Raw genomic sequence first — 21201 nt, 5'->3', positions numbered from 1 at the left:
CCCTCACCATCTGCCACAGACCCAGTCAAGCAACTATGTCCTTTAGGACTCAGCCATCTGGGTCATTACTAGTGCTACAGAGCCATTCTTGGTGATGGACATTGAAGTCCCTCACCCAGAGTACATTTTCTGCCCTTTCCACCCTCAGTGCTTCCTCCAAGTGATGTTTAACATGGAGGGGGACTGATTCATCAGTTGAGGGGGCACAGTATGTGGCCATCAGCAGGAAGTTTTTTTTGCTCATGGTTGAGCTGATGCCATGAGATCTCATGGGCTCCAGGGTGGATCTTGAGGGCTCCCAGTGCAACTCCCTCCCGACTGTATACCACTGTGTTTGCACCTCTGCCGGGTCTGTCCTGCAGGACAAACCCAGGGATGGTGATGGTGGTATCTGGGACATTGGGCGGAATTTTCTGTGCCTGCTGTGCTTGGACATACTTGGTGGTGTGAGCGGACAATATAACGAGAAGGCCAAAAGTCGGTTTCACAACGTTGTCAAACCAGTTTGCAATCGGCTGCTCAACCCTTTGATGGCGGGCTGCTTTTCCCACCGTTGGACGTTGGGAGCCTCATTGTAATGCATCTGTATGTCATTATAAGGCCAGCCCTCCAGAATCATCTCCCCATCACCCCCGGCTCCGCTGGATCCTCTGCTCATGTTGGCGTGATTGCACGCCAGTGCAGAACACGTCTTGACAAGTATGACATACAGAAGCTGGGACTTACCACCAGGGCCTTGTTCACATTGTGGACATCTGAGGAGCAGAAGATGCTGAAGCTTACAGCAATGACACGCTGGAGGAACGTCTGTGGCATGCTGGGTTGATTGTCATGGACATTGCTCTGTTGCAAAGCAGTACATGGAAGTTGGAAAGTCACCATTGAGGGTCTGATCACAATGGATGATACTTGAGGAGGTGGAGAGGAAACACCAGCTGTGTTTGAGAGAGGAAGATGTACCTGGGGGTGGGAGAGGAAGGTCTAGGATCTACTGGGAGTGGAAGAGGTGTTGGGGGATGGGTGAGATTCAGAGCAGGGGAACGAAGGTGTTGGAGGTGGGAAGCTGAGGGGAAGGGAGTGCAGGGGTGGAGATGGTAACAGGGGAGAAGATGGCAGCAGGGAATGAAGGCTTAAGGAGGTGGAAGTTGTAAGGGAAGGAGTTCGGAGGGGGGAATGAGTGTGGCGAACGGAGGGAGTCTGGGGGTGGAGGAAAATGTGTGGAGAGAGGATGGAGGATGGAGGAGGAATTAAGAGTGGAGGAAGGGGTCAGGAAGAGGGAAGGAGTAAGGTTGGAGGATGAAGTAAGGCTGGAGGAAAGAGTCAGGAGTGGGGAAGGACTAAGCAGGCAGGGGACGGGGTGGGTGTCTGGTGAGGGGTGAATCCATGATTGCCTTCTGGGGAGCAAACTGAGGATGGGCATGGAACAAAGGAACGGTGAGAATGACCAAGGGCAAAATGAAGCAGTAGGGTGGGAGGATGAGAGTTCGACGGTGGTGGTAGAAGGGACAGTTAGGGTGGTTAGTGGGGACTCGGAGGCAGACACGGACCCTGGGGGTGGGGAGGAAAAGGTTGGGCAGGTTATTATGGAAGAAGGTGGGATTTTCAGGAAGGAAGGGAACATGCACGTTCACCTGGAGATCCCTGAAGGAAAAGGGTTGTGGCTGGTAGGTCATGGAGGGGACTTGGAAAGTGATGCCGGGGGTGGGGGCATCAATAGTGAGGGGGGAAAGGAAATGATTGACTGGAGGAGGTGAAAGGATGGGGGAGTGAATGAAAAATTGAATCACCACAATGCTGTCTAAATCAAAAGTGAAACGAGAGTTGTGCTGAACGTGGTCAGGTGCTGCATGGGAGTGTGATCAGTGGGTGGGTGGAGATGCAGATCAGCTCAGATGGACAACTGAAAGAGAACCCCAGCAGGCAGCATTGAAAATGCTCAGGACATTGAGGTGAATGTGATATGAGAAGGATCTGTGTGCCTGGGAGAATGCTTGCATGAAGCGCCGAAAGGCCCTGCCACATGCATACATCTCCCTCCAGAATCACTCGCTGGCCAGCTGCTCTCTCTGTGGTGACAGAGGACGAGGTTGAGGGGCTCACAGGCAAAGGGGACTTGGAGGGAGAGGACAGTCTCTGAGATTACTGACTGGATGACCCAGGGGTGTCTAGCTGCCATTCCTCCTCCCTTCGGGTGCTGGGGGGGGGGCCCCGCCTGACTCCTTGAGGGAATGAACACCTGGAGGGACGTCGAGGTGCCCTGTTTCCCTCTTGCGTTGCCACTGCAGGAACTCACCCATGGCTCCTGTGATGGAATGCAAGTCTGCACACATCTCTGCCTTCTGCTAGACCAGAGTCTCCATGACATCTGCTATCCTCCCCATGGAGACCTCCATTTACGCACATGTGGGCACCACTTCATCAGAGAGCAGGCAGATGCACCCCTCTGTATCGCGAGCCACCCCGTTGAGGGCTTCCAACAGTCCTATGTGATGTTCCCATGCCTTCTGCTGACTCTTCAGGGTGAGTTGGAAGACCAAATCCAGAGGTTTGTCATCTGTCTCGGACCTCACAGATGTCTCTTCCCCAGCAGCCAGCTGAGTGCTGGGGAGCTCAGCTGAACCTGGCACCTCCTGCTGTGGATGCACGTCCATGCAGTGACCACCAGATTATGAACCTGAGCCTGCTCTAGATCTAGGTCCCACCGAGGTATGTGTCTCTGTACTGGTGGAGGGTGTGGGTAAGTGCTGTGACGGGTCTTCCAGACTGCTTATTTCCAGCTCTTCAATGGAGCTCTTGGCTGGAGATGAGGACCTGGATAGAGTTGAGGGACTGGCTGGCTGAGGGTGTTGGTCGCTTGGCAGAGTTCCCTGTGAACCAAAGTAAAAATAATTAGTGCATGGCAGCACAGTCAAAAACAGGAGAGAGAGCACTCCCATTTGCATTGAGGGAGGGATGATGTGGTGCAGGATCCTCATGAGGGTGTTCGCCACTGACCTTACCATCACCATAGGCAGGGTCCATGCCCTCACCAGCCAGTGCGATGGCACACTCCTCAAAGTGAATGAGGGGCCTAATGTGGGCCACTCCATCCCAGTCTGGGACCTCTCCGTGGTGATGTGGGCTGGCTTCTCCTGCATGGAAACAGGTGGAGAGAGTGTGAACACGACACATGGCACTGCATGGAATGTCTGTGTGATGCGGAGAGCCATGGACAGGATGAGAACAAGAGCTTCAGAGGATATAAGCCTGATGGAGATGTAAGGGTGTGTGAGAGTTAGTGGTGTTGTCCCTTGAGGTGTGAGATCCCTGTGGATGTGTGATGGGTTTGTGAGTGTGTGAGTTTTGAGTAATGAGAAGTGTGACTTACCCTGGCGGTAAGGAGGAGACCATTCATGTGTAGTGGCACTGGGTGGCTGCCCTCTTTTGCAGGGCATTGACACTGACCACCACTGCCAACGCCTCCCATATTGGATTGGTGGTGCTGCTGTCCCTCCTGAGGCCAGAGTGGGCGTAGAGGACATTACGGTGGGCCTCCACGGTGTCCAGAAGGTGCTTGAAGAGCACATCACTAAACTGGGTGGGGGGGTGGGGTTGAGGCTGCAGTCTTTTTGTCTTTAGGGGCCATCCTGTCTTCCGTGCAGCATGCCTGGTCTGGGAGTACTGAGAGGTGTGCGCGCGGTTGCATTTTAAATTTGGTGCCCGGTGTGATGAAGCAGTGAGGTGATGGCGTGGCGGGCAAATGAGAGCATGCCCGCCATCAAAATGGCGTGTTTCCCAAGAATGCCTAATGCAGTGGGTTTGGGACAATATGGCATGAGCAGCCGTCATTGCAGTGGGCAGGTAAACCGTTATTTTCCCCACCCGCTTTACTGCACTTAGTGCAAATCTGGGACGATTCCACCCATTATCTGTAATATATGATTCTGTGAGTATGACAATGTCAGGCTGTGGCTGGACTAGACTGTGGAACAGCTCTCCCAATTTTGGCAAGGGCCCCCAGATGTTTGTAAGGAGAACTTTGCAGGGTGGACAGTGGCCATTGTTGTTTTGGTGCCGACGTTGGTGCTGGGTGGTCCGTCTTGTTCCATTCCTTATAGTTGTTGCTGCATCAACATCCTCAACTGTCACTTTTTATAGGAGCACATATCACCAAAAGGATGGCAAAGGTGCAGGAAGAAAATTCACCACCACCTTCTCTGGGTAATTATAGATGGACAATACATTCGCAGATTGACAATCTTGCTCATACTCCAAGATCAAAATTTAAAGCAAAACTCTAAAGAAAATGTTTAGCTAGATTTATCTTCACTCTTTAAATATACATTTACTCCTTCACTTTACATTCCTCTGTTCTAATTTCTTTGGAATTGTTTATCACAGAATCACAGAGCAGAAGAGGCCCTTCGGCCCATCGAGTCTTCACCGACACATGAGAAACACCTGACCTACCTACCTAATCCCATTTACCAGCACTTGGCCCATAGCCTTGAATGTTATGAAGTGCCAAGTGCTCATCCAGTTACTTTTTAAAGGATGTGAGGCAACCCGTCTCCACCACTCTCCCACAGTGCATTCCAGACCGTCACCACCCTCTGGGTAAAAAAGTTTTTCCTCATATCCCCCCAAACCTCCTGCCCCCACCTTGAATTTATGCCCCCTTGTGACTGACCCTTCGACTAAGGGGAACAGCTGCTCCCTATCCACCCTTTCCATGTCCCTCATAATCTTGTACACCTCGATCAGGTCGCCCCTCAGTCTTAGTTGTGACATGCATACATTCACCAATAAGAGTTACATCCTCCCTTATTTACTGATTGGACTAATGATCTAGTCTTCACTTCAGTGAAGAACTTTATTTTCACTTCTCCGTTTCAAAATTTTGAACATTAGGGGAGTCAATAGATATGGGTATAGGGAAGGAAAGTGTTGAGGTAGAAGATTAGCCAGTTTAGTGAATGGTGGAGCAAGCCCAGTCCACTGCTATTTTTATGTTCTTATGTTTATCTGTGTAGTTGTAGGAGGGAAGCAATTTAATTAAGTTAGATGTATTGATCCACATGAGCTGTTATTTAATAGCACTGCTTCCTGAAGTTTAGTTCAGGTAAAATGAATGAGGTGCTTTATAATGCAACTTCCCTACAGTGCATATTTTAGCTGGCCAGGGAGCACTGACAAACTAGCTTATCTGAGTGCCCTGGCCTTGCTGAGTTGAGTGGTATTTCCATGTCAAACCAATGTTTGTGCATTTTGATGTAGGCCTGAATGAAAATAGTGAAATTCCTTTCAAAGATAATTTATGCCATTTGTAGTCATTGGAAGTTGATGTCTGGAGTTTTGCTATAATCATAATTCACAAATGTCCACATTGGAATTATGGTCTATTTATGTAAAAACTTATACTTTCAACGGTACACTTAAAATTATTTTCCTGTTCTTGCATGATTTACATGGTAAATAATTCTATGCTTAATAATTTTTGTGCTTTCTTTCCCCAATTGTTGCATGATTTGTAAAGCTTTTTAAAATTGAGAACCAGTTATGAGGGTCACTTTCAAATACTGGTTGCCTATTTCTTGCTCGCAAAATGTGGAAGCAGCATTTGAAAATCTGATAGTAGCCTTGTGTGCCCATTTGCACTCCTGAATCAAGCAGCTTGATAAATGATTGCCCAGCAGAACGCCAAAACAGCCAGGCAAATATGTAAATCAGGTCCTATGCCTATTGTGGAACCTTGATAACAACTTTCAAGAAGAAATGGTGGAACATACACAGTGTTTGCCAATCTTACTTTCTGTGGGCTTTGAAAAACCTCTCCAGCGATTCTTTAAATTTTATTGGTAAGCTTATTTTTTGTTTTTTTCCAGAATGTTGTTCATTTAGGAGGAGCAAAAATTTTCATCTGGGCCTCAAACACACAACCATTCATGCTAGAAAAAACTCCTGACCCAATGAAAAAATTTAAATCCCTCAATTGATCATTTGGTTGTAAAAACAAACACACATCTATTCAGTAACCACATCAAAGACAGGGAATGCTTTATTAACATCAATCAATCTATGTATACAATCTCCTGCTGAGATAAGTTGTTCAGGAGCTTTTGAAATTCAGCCAAGCAATCATAATGGGCTCAGCTGTCAAAACAAACTATTACAGCTGGAAACAATTGGGCCTATTGAAACTGAAATAACAGATGGCTTGTTTTTTACTAAGCTACACCAGATGGTGTTTTGATGAAAGCAGTCCAGGAGCAGGTGACTACTTTTTTTCTTTTAAGTAAAGGTAGCCAAGCATTATTTTTAAATTTAAAGTACTGGGGACATTGAAACCACATCAGATCATGATATTAGAGTTTTTGAGCATTGTTTTCTTCAGATTTTAATGCATAATAGCCTTTTCCCATTGGAAAAAGTACTTTAATGCATTGCAATATTGACACAATGCTGGTTAATGTAATAGTCAACTTATCTTTGCAGGACAGAGCCTTATGATCAATTACTGCAGTAAAAACACATCTAGCTTATAAGGCAACACCTAATAATGACATTTGAAATTGCCAAAACATTTAACACTTAGCTGACAGAATGTTCCTCAGCGGGTTTCCCCCAAGGTTCACAAACTGTCAAACAAGGTGGGTTTTCAGAAGCCTTCCAAAACTCTACCAACCTGATGAAAATAGTGGTTGACCTGAAAAACAAATTATCCCTAGGCCTGTCAATGGAAATCTTGATGTCAGAGGATGTGTATTGGGGGTCGCAACCCAAACCTTACCAAACCCCTTCTCATCAATGGGAAGATTGCATTGGTTATTTGTCCAGGGGGAAATGCAAACTTGAGGTCCTGAAAACTGCTTTTTTTTTGCCAATTCCGCTCCCATTCCCAAATTTTTCAGGACATGAAAATCTGGGTGATACACTAATAAGCCTGTGGAAACTTGAGCCAAAAGAAATTTCTTAAACTAGTGCAATTTTCAGTGCAATTTGCAACTAGATCGCCAATTGTGGCAGAAGTGGAAACTTCTGAGCCTGTTGTTGCCTTCTGTTACTTATAATATAGGTCAGAAATTTTTGCTCAGCGGGTGGGCACGTGCCTGGCCCACTCAAGTGTGAAATGACGCGCGTTGATGTCGGCTGAGCATGCCAATGTCAACACGCAGTCACACGATAGTTTGGTTGGCGGGCATGCGCCGGAGCTGGCAGTGCACCCAGTGACAATTAAAAGGTCTGTTATGGCCATTAAGTTATCAATTAAATTAAAATTTTCACTGCCCATCCAACCTAAAGGTTGTTGGGCAGGCAAAAAGGCCAAGTGGCCTTTGCATTTTTTTGGAAACCTCATCTACGTGTGGGATGAGGTTTCCAAAAGCAAATAAAAATAAAATAAAAACTTAAATTTTTCATTAATAACATGACCCTGCTCATGTGACAGAGTCACATAAGGGGAGATGTTTCATTACCTTTTTATTTATTTATTTTTTCATATGTCTCCATCTCCCTGAGGCAGCTCTGTGCCTCAGGGAGATGATGCAGCGTTCAGTCGCATGTATGCGTGAGTTTCCGTTTGGCCCGCTCGCCCTCCCCTTCCCTCCTCCCCACTGCACAGGCACGCTCAATGCTGCCGCTTGCATTTCACACAGGGCGGACCTCAATTGGTCCACCAGCATGAAATCGTGGTATGGTGCTGATTGTGGGCAGTGGTCAGCTTCCCGACTGCCCACGCCCGCCACCGTGGAGCCCACCCGCCAAGGGCAAAATTCTGCCCATAGTGACAGTTCTGAATAATATTTGGAAGCATGTGAAGATCACTTACTTAATTGCTACTCAAGTGAATGTTTTCCAATCTCTTTAAGTTCGAAGCATAAACAAAAGCCTATGCACTTAACTAGTATTTTAACATAAAATGAATGAGGAGACTTTAAACATAAATCATATTTTTATCACCTTCTAAGTACAAGCATAATCGTCCAGCTGTCCTGTATGCTCTACAACAGCAGAGGTTTGCAGACGAAACAACAAATGGCAAAGCGATAATGTTAGCCTTGCTCTTTTTCAATCATATATAATAATATTCCAGTGATATTGCCATATTCTAAAATCAGATAAAACAGATTTTAACCAGAGTATGCAATTTAATTTTTTTAATGAAACGTATTCATCTGTTTGAACATCTGTTTTCTTTTCAGTTAGTTTGAAGAGTTTATTACCTGTCTTCTTATTTTCTGACATTGCCTGGTTCAAGAGAATCAAGTATGTCAGGGAAAATTGTGGTCTGCGGTTCATGAACCCCATAATTAGTTACACTATAGCTCAGAGCAGTAATTAAATCTGGCACTTCTGCTCTGCTGATTCATTTACTTATTCATTTAATCGCTGAACTGAATACTTCTTTATCTTCAGAAAAGGAACATTTTCTACTGACAAGAAAGCATGACCTTTATTTCTGGGCCAGAGATATGTGAAAGTAAACTGATATTATACCTATGTTAGACTTTTCTTGTTCCCCCTGTTAGATACATACATTGTAAGAAAACAATTGTTACAACTGAAATAATTTTTCTATAAGGGTTTTCTATCCTCTGTAAATTCAGTTATTTTAAAAGCATTCAGGTATTTTTAAGAATCATACCCGAAATATCATAGTTGCAAAGCAGTGGTTCATTCATGATTACTCCTGGTCAGTTTTGAAGTCGATTGTCCTACCCTCTGGTCCTTTACTGAGCAGATTTGGGCAGATCTTCTCATGTGGCAGTAATTTAAATGATTGGATAAGAGGTTGTGAGCTCACTGTGCCTGACTCAGGCTTATCTGCCAAGGGCTAAGCTAGGAACAGCAAAGCTTCCTTCATACCAGCAGGGCTTAGGGCTTCTGGCCATCTGTCCACACTAGGAATTGTCAGACAAATAGGGACCACACTTGTGCTGGAGGAGCAATAGTAAGACAGCATTACATTTCATTAGGACGACAGTACAGAAACATCCCGGTAGGTGGGTAATTTTAAATTTGATTTAATGTATTACTATTAATATAATGTTACAGCTTTTAAATTTACTTCAATGCAATTAATTTTTGTTACTGCTGTTACTAATAGTTATCCCTTCTTAACAGAATAAGCAATCATTTTATATAAGATCTTAAGTTTCTTAAGGCTATTACATATTTCAGTAGACCTATGCAAGGGTGAACCCAAAAAACTTATATTTTTAAATGCTGTCAACCTTTTCTGCCAATTGCCTTTTAGAAACATAAATCTGCACTCCACCTTTACTGTAAAGGGAGATTGCATTTCTGTTTATACAACTAGCGAAGAGAAATGAACATTGGCAAAACAAAGAGTAAACTCCTATACGATGCTGTGTCACTGACAGAATTTCATTTAGACATTATCACTATCTTAGCTGTTAATGTTATTTAATGAAACAGAAGATAATTAATTGAAAACAATAAAATAGTTTTCTGTCTTTTCAGTGAATGTACAGAATTGTGAGAAAACAAAGAATGTTTTCTTCAACTATGCAAAACAAAAATGCTTAAAATGGTATCAAAGTTGTAATGTGATGATGTTTCAATGGCAAGAACAAACATCAAATATTTGGAGAAATCCATTTAATGAACAGTCTGAGCTAAGTATAAATGCAGGGTGTCAATCAACACATTTATATGTGCTGTAGGAGTGCGCTGCTGGGTGGGCCATGATAAAGTGTTTTCTGGGTTCACTTTGGAAAAGTTGAAACATCAAGCAATAATTTACTACACTGAGAGATATTGGTGAGAAAGCATTTTATTCATTCTGTATATGAATTTTCCTTGTATGTCTTATTGAAAATATAATAAGAACACTACCAAGAAAATATCTTTCTAAGTCTCATGTGAAAACCGAGCGCAGTTTTATAATATGCCTCATTGCTTGAACATGATCCCCTCTCTCTCAAAAAAAACCTTTGAACCTTTGTCTTTTAGAATAGCTTTCCCTGTTCATGGTTCCACTGCAATCATTGGCGATTACTTGAATTCTGCTTTTTCATTTTATTTCACAAACTCAATTTTTAAAAATAAAAGATAAGTACTTGTTTAGGACATTTACTTTATTTCCTGTTATGATATGAGCATTAGTTAAACAATTTAAGTGCTAAAGGAAAAATTAGAACGTAGATGTTTATGTTTGTTTGTTAAAAGTAGCCTTACCTTACCTGTTTTCCTGTAACAGCATTTTCTAATTAATATTTATCTTTTATTAAATAATTGCATAATTCAAATATGAAAAAATGTACATTTTATGCAAATCAAAATTTAAAATGTTATAACTTGTTGCTACCAGTCTAGATATATACTATATATAGATTAAATAATAAATTTCCTGTTGTAATCCTTTTAAATGATAATCCCAAGGAATTCATATATAAAAATGGGTCATTTGGGTTTTAGGATTAAGTGGCAAATCCTAACCAATAGAATTTAGTTGAAAAGCTAGTTTTATTCAGTATATTAAGAATAACACAGAGGGACCAATATTTGTGACTGCTAATTTCCTGAAATCACATTTAGTCCATATTTAGTCCTGCTCTTGGGGTTTATAATCCTCTGAAAATAGAAAAAGACTGAGAAAAAAGTTGATTTTTATTTGTTTAGGCTTTGTGAATGTCATTCTAATGAATTCATTGCAGCATGAAGTCAAAAGAGTATTTTACTCCAGCTGATGTTCAGCGTTAGTGACCTTAACAAAAGGGAAAATTGTGACATGTCATCACAACCGTTACATAACTGAGCTCTTTCTTGCGAAGATAAGTGGAAGGGTAGGAATCTCAGAAGCCATAAAAGCACAATGGTAGGTACTTTCTGGGAAAAGGTCTGAGCATGGCAGGTGGGCAGTGTTTCATGAGGCTCACCAGGGAGGTCGTGACAGATCTGTGCCAACTGGTCCATGATTACAAGAAGGAATTTAAATACTATTAAATAAATCTGGAATTAAAAGAAAACAAAGCTAGCATCATGTTGGATTATTACAAAATATAATACTGGATTGTTGTGAAAACCCATCTTGGTCACTAATGTCCTTCAGGGAAGGAAATCTGCCATCCTTGCCCCTCTGGCCTACGTGTGACTCCAGATCCACAGCAATGTAGTTGACTCTTAACTGCCTTCTGAAATGACCTAGCACGCTGTCCTCTCAAGGGTATGGATAGGCAATAAATTCTGGCTTTCCCAGCAATGATCTCATCCCATGAATGAAAAGTAAAAAAAAAAGGAAAATTTAAAGGGAATTTCAATAGAGATGTTCAAAATCATGAAGAGTTTCAATAGATTTATTAAGGATAAACCTCTTCAATTGGCAGAAGATTTGGTGATTAGAGGCATGAGATTTAAGGTAATTAGCAAAAGAACTCAAGACATTATGGGAAAACATTTCTACACAGTGAGTTGTTATGATTTGGTGGATTGAATCAAACAACGTGTTCCTTTGGTTCTTAGTAGACAGAGTACAAACCATACTCAACCAGCCCATGCTTGCAAAACCCAAAACAAAATGTTTACTGTTAGATGTGATTCCATGATTGGGCATCACTTGTTGAACAATCCTAGTAGCTACTTTAGCAACCAATCTAAGATAATTAGTCAAGCTCATACTGTGGCTGATATATGGTTGCTAGAAATGACATACATTCACATGCAAGAACCAGTTCTCTGCAGACAAAAGGATTATGTTCAAGGCTTGCACCTTTTTTGAATTAGCCGGGAGCTTGGAGAGATTATATTTTCCCGTTGCTTTCTCCATGGCAATGCCTCAGCCAGTCAAAGCTGACTTTGCAACCAATCAGCGCCTTTTTCTTTTGTAAATCATTGTGATCGTTTGAAATTTGACATTCTTGCATTTGTCCTGATGAGTGCCAGATGAAAACGTTCACAAACATCTCTCTCTTTTCAGTAATATTGAAATAATTTTATTAAATTATGCAGTAGTAATGGTGTACATATTTAATGTGTCTAGCTTGTTTATTTGCATCTAGTGTTCTAACCTTCTCCATACTAGCAATGTGTGTGTCCTGCTACTAGATGCTTCTTCAGGTGAAGGAATGTTTTCAGTTTGAGTAATTAATGGGTGATCTCAAATCCAACTGACAAGCTGCAGGAAGTAAATAAAGCTCTACAATATATCTGTCTTAGCATAGTGTTGATGATCTCACTTCTTAGTTAAAAGCTCAGGTTCCAGCTCAACTCCAGGATTTAAATACATAATCTAGGCTGACTCTTCAATACTGAAGGAAGGCTGCATTATTGATGGTGTAGTCTTAAAGATAACACATTAGACTGAGGCCTCATCTGCCTGATTAAATGGATGTGTAATATCCCAAAAAATTTTGCAAAGAAAAGCTGGAGAGTTCTCAAGGTACCCTGCTCAATATTGAGGACTGGATTTTCATGGAGTCATGTCAACTCTGAAGGCCTATAAAAATGGCGGGTGGGACCCGGATGTGGAAGTCCCGCTGTTGTTTCTGGCATACCCCATTTTTTGCCGGTGGGGAAGGGACAGGGTATGGATCACACAGGTGGGAAACCCAAACTCAGAAGGGCCATATGAAATTAGTGCATAGTTCAGAAAGACCCCATTTTCATTGTTCCAAGGGCCTTAACCTGCAGTGTGGGAGTCACAAATTTATGGAAGAGATATAAACACTTTTGAAGGGCAGATAAGGTCTGTTTAAGTTTTATAACCTGAAGTTATTTAAATCTCCAGCCACTTAAGACTGAAATAAAAGGCTGCAGCTTTCAGTTGGAGTAAAAAAAAGACAACTGCTGCTGGAGTGCCTTGATTGATAAGCCATTTGGTGTAGCTTAGAAAAAGCTATTAGCCACCTGTTCTTGCTGTTCCAATAGACTTCATTTCTTAAGAGCTGTTGTTACAGCTGAGTGCATCATGAATGCTTGGCTGAATTTCAAAAGTTCAAAATCCATTTATCTCACTGGAGGGGCTGAATTCCCATTTTTATTGACAATTTTAAGAAGCTATAAAAAAATTATCTGTCTTTCTGGTTAGTAACTAGAAGTTTGTTTGTTTTTACAACAGACTGACCACTTGAAGGAACTTAAAATTTCTAAATAGGTTTCAATAATGAAAATTTTTCAGGATCAAGTATGTATGAGTGAGTGCTGTCTTAGATTGTTAGAAGTTTGTTTCCATCTCCACATGGCTCCTATAGTCTGCACATGGTGGATACTGGGTGCGTGGCTGTGGAGATGGCATGGGGGTAGGAGGGCATGAAGGGAGTATGGAGGCAATGAGGGGCATGGAGGGTGGCTGGCGGGAGGGGGCTGCTAACAGCCTTTTATGTCTCAGAGAACCAAGGTGGGCCTCCTGACCAGTCTGCCGTGGCACTTTCCCAACTTTGTGCCAACCTTTGAACTGCTCCAGAGGCAGTGGGCCCAATGCGATCACGCCCCCTGTGGTGAAAATCATTCATGTGGGGGTGAGTTCCAAGGAGACGAGTCTGCTGAGTTGAGAAATTTCCTGAAGCGAGCTTATCGCCTCGATAATGAAAAACCACCCCGGAGAGATAACTGACCATTCATCACATTTCTGTTTGTCAATAACAAAAATGTGGGATCACACTTTGTGAAATGAGATTCCTAAGAATGTGATTTCATTAATATAAATAAATTAGTGAAGAAATAGCAGCGAGTCATGACATACCTGTAATTTAATTGAGGTCAGTGTGCCTGCAATTTCCTGATCTTGTAGTCTGTTGAAGTGGAGGAGATGGTTCACCACAGGGCTTGCATGATTACAATATGTATGTACCTCTGAGATGCTATTATTGACATCACAGTGTCAAGAGGGCTCAGCCACATAAAGCTGTCTACAGCAGAGTTTCAGTGACATACATCAGAACCCCACACAAATGGGTGGTTGAATTTAATACACTAGATGGTATTCGGCAAAGTAATCCTCGGTGCTCAGTCTAAAACCTTCAGAAACCTCTCATTGAGGTCTCAGGGGTATTTTTATTGTTCTTTGCAGAAGAGGAATGAAGTAAACTGCCCTTCCAAAAAACAAAATTTGTAAAAACAAACAAACTTCTATTTACTAACCAGAAAGACAGATAATCCTTAAATAGCCTCTTAAAATTGTTGCTTGATCCTTTTGCTTTGCCATCACCACTTGCTTGTTTAGTTATGTTGAGTGCATCAACCAGTGTAATATCTTCAAAATCACAGCTTATTTTTGAGCTGGGGCTCAACAGGATAAGGTTGAATGACAATGCATCTACTGGAGGCCTTTCCTCATCCTTTTCCTTGGACTCCAAGTCTGGGCCACCTATCCAACTTAGGAAAATGGAAGGAGAAAAATAGTTTGCATGTTTATGAACTGATGTGGTTGTAGTCAGGTGATGGACAAGGTGTGAAAATAGGTGTAAAAGTTGTTTACATACCCTGACCTGGTGTTACAAATGCGTAAATTACAAGATTATTTTTAGTTTGGAAATTGAAATTTTTAAATGCGGAAAAATGAAAAAGGTTTGGCCTCGATAGCTTACCAGATAGGCTTGGAGTTACAGATCAAAGGGGAAGTTCTATTGTGTTGCTGGAATGGTGGTGAGAAGTATTCACACCTAGGATTATAGTTGCCTCACTGAATATCTCTTGAGATGAGCTACCTTAAGCATCTCAGGAGAGGGTTTGAAGGTGGAAATCAGGGGAGCAGATTATTCATGTAATTTCCCCAGATCAAAGAAGGTTTGAAGGCCACTGGTAAACAAGGGAAAGTTTTAAAGTATCCATGTATTTTTTGGATCAAAGTAGAAGTTTGAGGTTAAAGATAAGTAATTCATATTTCTATTTGAAGATGGGGTGCATTCATCCCAGATTTGCACTAAGTATGGTAATGGATGGGAAAAAGAACGTTTTACCCACCGGCCGCAATGGTGGCTTTTCACGCAGTATCGTCCCAACCCCACCTCATTTATCATGCATTTCCTGGAAATGTGCCATTTCGATAGCGGGTGGGCTCTAATTCATTCACCACGCCATCACCTCGTCGCTTCCACATGCTGGGCGCCACATTTGAAGTGCAGCCGCGTGCACATCTCTCAGCGTTTCCAGCCCAAGACTACTGTACAGAAGACATGGCCTTGAAAAGCAAGAAGACTGCAGCCCCCCAATTCAGTGACATGTTCCTGGAATGCCTTTTGGATGCCGTGGAAGCCCGCCATGATGTCCTCTAACCCCATTCTGAACAAAGGCAAGGTCACCAATCTGGCTTGGGAGATGGTGGCAGCGGTGCTCAGTGCCAACATCCTGCAAATGACGACATCCACCTGGTGCCAAAAGAGGATGAATGATCTCCTCCATTCTGCCAGAGTAAGTCACTTTTCTCATCACTCTCAAATCATATACTCATAAACCCATCACACATCCAGAGGGATCTCACTCACTGCCTGTTCAAGGGACATCACCATTCACACTCTCACACATACCTTCATTGTCCTCATCCCATCCATGGTACCACTCACCATCCACACATGCCAAGCATCCTTATCATCTGGCCTAGCAGGTGTCCTGCTTACACTCTCTCTATCTGTATTCATGCAGGACAAGCTGGCACACAACAAGAGGGAGAGGTTGCAGACTGGTGGAGGAATGCCCAACATGAAGGTTCCAACAGACTTTGAAAATAGAGTCACACAGCTGGCCGGCGAAGATCTGGACCGTTCCTGTGCTGACGGTGAGTCAGCATTGCTGTACCAAGTGAGGATCCAGCAGTGCAACATCCATCAGACAACCATGCTGTGAGTGATATGTTCTGTTTCACAAGCCTTTAAGATCTAAAACTGCCCGACAGAATGAAAAAAGAATGCTTAACCTGCTTCTAGCTTTCCCTGACTGAAACTAAAGATCCCTTTAGCACTATAATCACCATTTCCCAACTCGTACTGCATGTGGTTTGTGGACAGGTTGAGGAAGTAGTGGTGGTAGCATTGATTGACATGAAAATGGCACTGGGTACCTGACAACATCAGTTGCCCACATGGAATGTAATGCCAACTTCTTTATAAATGAGCTCAGAAAATTCATAAAGCTACACTATATTTCTATGGCATTTAAAGAAGGCATCATTTAAATAATGAAAACAACTGCACAAGATATGTAATCTTTCTTTCTGTGAGGTATAAAGTTATGCATTATCGCAATGTAAACATATGGCACAATATAATTCTATGCACCAATGTGGAACAGGAATGTATTTAACTCTGAGTTCAGAGGTCAATCCTGATCTGGGTGTTGTTGGGCTGCAGGTACTGTGGATGATTTGTCAGAGGCAGATCATTAGAATATGCTGTATAATGTAACTGGCAATCTACTGAATCTGGATTTTCAATTCTAATTGTCACTGTTCATGACATCAAGTGAATCCTTTTATTCAATTACTATCTTTCTGGTCATAGAATGATAGAAATTATAACTAACAATGAGGTCATTCGGCTAATTGTGGCTTTCTTGGTGCTGGCTCTTCAACTGGAACTATCCATTCTCACCAAATTTTTCTGCGCTTTCCCTGTATAATTTCCTATTTTTCCTTTTGAAATACTTATTCATTTCTCCTGTAGACAATGTTAGAAGGGCGGATATTTTTCAGTTCTCCTCATGATGATGTACTTTGCACATCATGAGCAAGCATCAGAAAATTGCTGGCTTTCCGATGCATGCTTATTGTAATCTTTCCTTAGGCAAAGACTCGGAAATTCTATCCTATAGCATCTGCCTCAATAATCACTTGTGGTGAGGGATTCCACATTCTAATGATCCTCTGATTTGTTAAAAACAAGTCTTTGACTCCTGGGGCCCGATGTTTACTGAGGTAAAATCTCGGGGCAGGACGGAAGTTATAGTCAGGAAACCCAGAAGTGCAGATTTCTCCAAACACTGTCTCCTGCCAACACAAGATGGCCACCAATATCCACCTGCGCATGCGCACTTGTCCATACATGCGCAGAAAACCAATGATGGATTTTGTCTTTCCAAACGTGGGCTGTGTCAGGGGCTATTTTTAAATTATAAAATACCATTGTAAATTGATGTGGCATGATTAGTGAAATGAGTGGAAAGCTGCAGTCATAACAAATCAGAATATCGAGTCCCACAGAGACTAGCAGTAGCATAGACTAATGCTAGTTCAGCCTGTAAAACATCCCACAACATTGCACTGCAGAATTTTTATTATTAGTCTGTGTCAGCTCTCCAGTTGCCTGACGTAATTTTCCAACAGTGAAACAAGCAAAAGGAAAAAGGATGAATTACAGAAAGAATAACTTATTAACGGAAAATGCTGGACAGTATGAGCAGGTCCTGCAGCATTTGTGTAGACGCTCGTGTTAACTGGTCAGACACTGAACCTTGCCTAGAACTGAAAGTTAAATCCCAGATCCCTCACCAAAGATGTAATTGCAGTTTATTTTCCTTTATTTCTGTCCTGGCCATTGCCTGCTCCATCGCTTCCAATGAAATCACGGAGTAAAGAGTACAGCTGCATATGCACCACATTGGCAGCAAATGCAGAGCCTTTCTGATTTTTTTTTTGCCATGTTTCCTGTCTGACAACTAGCCTGATCGACAGGCTGTCTGTCTGCCGGCAGAGCAGAAAAGGCTTTCGGTAAGTTTAGTGTTGGTGTATGGGGGAGATGAGTGCAGAAGTGGAGAATTCATGGCCTGAATTTTTCCCGTGTCGGGCGGGCTTGGCAGGAGTGGGTGGGGGTGGTCGGGGAGCTGACCGCCGCCCATAATCGGCCCCGCACCGCGATTTCAGGTGGGCAGGCCAATTAAGGTCCTGCATGGATCGCAAGTGGTAGTGTTGAGCGCTACCTGTGCGGGCGCGGGGAGGAGGGAGAGTGGACCTGGTGCGCAGTTCACGCATGCATGTGAAAGAGCGCTTTAATCTCCCTAAGGCACGGAGCTGCTTCAGGGAGATTGAAGCGCTTTTTGAAAAAATTGATAAATGCAATAAAAATTCAATGAAACATGTCCCCTCATGTGACTGTGTCACATGAGATGGGACATGTCTTTAATTTCAAAAGAAAGTTTTTATTTAATCTGTAACAGCTTTAGGAAACCTCATCCTGCTCGTGGATGACGTTTCCTAAAAAATGTAAAGGCTGCTTGGCCTTGTCACCTGCCTGCCAACCATTAGGTTGGATAGGCAGCGTAAACTTCAATTTAATTACCTTGTTAATGGCCTTAATAGGCCTTTCAATTTTCGGCGGGCACACAACTGACTCCAGCCCCTGCCGGCTGAACGAAATATCGCGATGGTGTGCAGTGACGTTGGGATGGACACCCGACGTCATCACGCATCATTTTATGTTCTGGCGTGTTGGGCACGCGCTGCACGCCGAAGGTAAAATTCTGGCCCATTGGTTTGTGGGGGTGGAGACATTTTGAATTTGGAGGGAGCAGAGATACCTTGGTGTTGGCTGGGATGGACACATTGAGGGATTTTTAACCTGGAGAGGCATGTGGCTTCGGTACCGATGAAGGGTTAAAATAAAGGGACAAAAATAGGAGTGTTGGGAAGCCAGCTTCAACCCATTGACTTTCACTTTCACGCAACCCCCTGCTGCTCATTAACATTTGGCAATCAATTAGAGTGATATTTCAATGTAGTTTCAAGTTTTAATATAACATCCATAGTTTTTCTGGACAAACTCACCATTGAAAGTAAAATAAGAACGCAATGGTAGTTTATGGGGCTGACTAAAACTCACGCAAATACTGAAATAAATACTCAGTACCCACAATTATTCTCTTACCTAGTTGTGGGGAAGACTTTGTCCCCAGTACTTTTGCTGGGTTCACTTTCTGCATTCACCTCATAATGGGTGGTGCCTCGGCTTGCCTTAGGCTAGGGGTTGACAGTGTCACAGTGGTAATGTCGCTGGCCTAGTAATCCAGAGACCCAGGCTAATGATCTGGGGACATGGGTTCAAATTTCACCATGGCAGTTGGTGGAATTTGAATTCAGTTAATAAAATCTGGAATGTAAGGCTAGTCTCAGTAAATCTGCCATCCTTACCTGGTCTGGCCTACAAGTGACTCTGGACCCACAGCAATGTGGTTGACTCTTAACTGCCCTTTGAAATGGCCTAGCAAGCCACTCAGTTCAGGGACAATTAGGAATGGGCAACAAATGCCGGCCTTGCCAGTGATGCTTACATCCCATGAAAGAACAAAGTAACTCAGATGAGGCAGCTGCCACTGCCAATATCTGCTGTTGAGAGATCTGCAACTAAATAGCAGAGAGGGGAACATCCTTAGCACCAATTGGACAGCAGACAGGAAAGCAACAGAATGGTATGACTCACATAACACATGGGACTGAATTTTATAGGTGCTGTATTCCCTGACCTCCATGATTGAAAAGTTGGCTGTTAGCATGCACACCCAGCCAAAACCTGGCAGCGATATTATGCTGGGAGCATACTTAATTGTTTCGGAGTGGGACTTACACCCCATCCTTGGGGTTACCATTGACCAGTGTTATGACATGGCAGGTGATGTATGCCAGGCAGACCAATTCCACAAGGGAAACTTGGCCACACTATCACAACAGTTTTGTAATTTGCATTTATTACGAGAAGATCTGTGCACTGAATTCAGAAGCAGTTAGTCTACTAACACCTTTAGGGATTTTAAAAACTAAATTAAAACATTTATTACCAAAAGAAAAGATTTCAAGCACATTCAAAAGATTACAGTTACTTAATACTATAACAAATTCCAAAATCTCTAATTAACCTGGCTCCCAACTATGCCCCCCCTTTAAAGCAAGAGTCCCAAAATAGATTTTAAATTTAGATAGGCAAGCCAGCAAGTTTACCAAAGCACCTACTCAACCAGGGAATTCCAAAGACTTTCCTCCACCTTTGGTTACTGGACACAGCAGACTTCTGCAAAAGTGGCTGGAGGCTTCCCCAAGACTGTTTTACATGGTCCTTTTAGACCTTACATGGCCCCCCCAACATAACCTTCCATCCTTCTTTATATGTGTTTCTCTCTCTTTAATCTGTAAATTCCATTGTTCTATATGTCTTTGGAAATTTACTTCTCCTGTAATATAAAAATCTTAACCAATATGGTCAGTACCTTAGGGAAAAATAAACATACTACTTGGCCTTGCTTATCTTGTTAGTTGTAAACATCCAACCATCCCTTTGAAACCTAAACAACCCCTTCACTTATCTAAAAATGCAAATTTCCTTTACACCCAACATGCTAAGCCCTCACTTCTATTGATAATTTCAAGCTTGCAGTCTATCTGACTCTAATTCAATTAAATCACACAGACAGAACCATCTACACTTACATCCATAAACCTACTTTACAATAAACCACAATAATAGAATGAAAAAATATGTTAGTCTCATGACACCAGAAGCTGAATTGGACTAGCCATATAAATACGATGGCTACAAGAGCAGGTCAGAGGCTAGAAATCCTGTGGCGAGTAACTCACCTCCTGACTTCCCAAAGCCTGTACACCATCTACAAGGCACAAGCCATGAGTGTGAGGGAATACTCTCCACTTGCCTGGATGAGTGTAGCAGATACATGGGATCACCACCACCTGGAAGTTCCTCTCCAAGCCACTCACTAACCTGACTTGGAAATATATCACTGTTCCTTCGCTATCGCTGGGTCAAAATCCTGAAACCCCTCCCTAAGAGCACTATGGATGTACCTATACCACATGGACTGCAGTGGTTCAAGAAGGCAGCTCACCACCACCTTCTCAAGGGCAATTAGGGATGGGCAACAAATGCTGGCCTAGCCAGCAATGTCCACATCCCATAAATTAATAAAATAAAAATCTGGGAGGAAGTCCCACCCAAGAGAGCTGCCAGCTAATCTGATTGGCCCGCAGCTCTGTAGACTATCAGTGCCAGCATTGAATGGTTGCCACTCTTGGGACTACAGGCAATTCCCAAGGAAGAAGCTGATGGAGAATGGACTTAAGTAAGTTTGGGGTTTTGGATGGGCCTGGCTGGCAGACCCCTGCAAGGGGGTAGTGGGGTGTGGGTGTTTGGATTGAGAGGCCAGTGTGGAAGGTTAAAAGGGGTGGTATGTTCTTGGGGTGGGTGCCTCTGATGGGCAAAGGGGATCCCCCCAACAAATGGAGGTACCCCTCCTTCCTGCCCAGAGTCAAGGCTACAATCAGATCAA

At 42.9% G+C, this 21201-nt stretch overlaps 1 protein-coding gene across 12 annotated transcripts in view; it reads left to right on the top strand.

Moving 5' to 3' along the window:
• LOC144678767 (poly(rC)-binding protein 3) overlaps positions 1 to 21201 on the top strand; it is a 532576-nt gene that overhangs the window by 206069 nt on the left and 305306 nt on the right. For 8 of the 12 annotated variants that reach the window (XR_013576176.1, XR_013576177.1, XM_078538655.1 and 5 more), the window contains exon 1: positions 8873 to 8981. The exons of 1 other annotated variant lie outside the window; for it this stretch is intronic. The gene's annotated coding sequence lies outside the window, so the exon portion shown is untranslated. Of the gene's footprint in view, positions 1 to 8872; positions 8982 to 21201 lie in introns of those variants that run through there. 3 more of the 12 variants (XM_078538656.1, XM_078538650.1, XM_078538648.1) reach the window with 1 other exon arrangement.

The sequence above is a fragment of the Cetorhinus maximus genome, chromosome 3 (assembly GCF_964194155.1).
Source record: "Cetorhinus maximus chromosome 3, sCetMax3.hap1.1, whole genome shotgun sequence".
NCBI lineage: Eukaryota > Metazoa > Chordata > Chondrichthyes > Lamniformes > Cetorhinidae > Cetorhinus > Cetorhinus maximus.
Note: the sequence above shows the minus strand (reverse complement) of the source record. Positions and strands in the feature narration are given on the sequence as shown.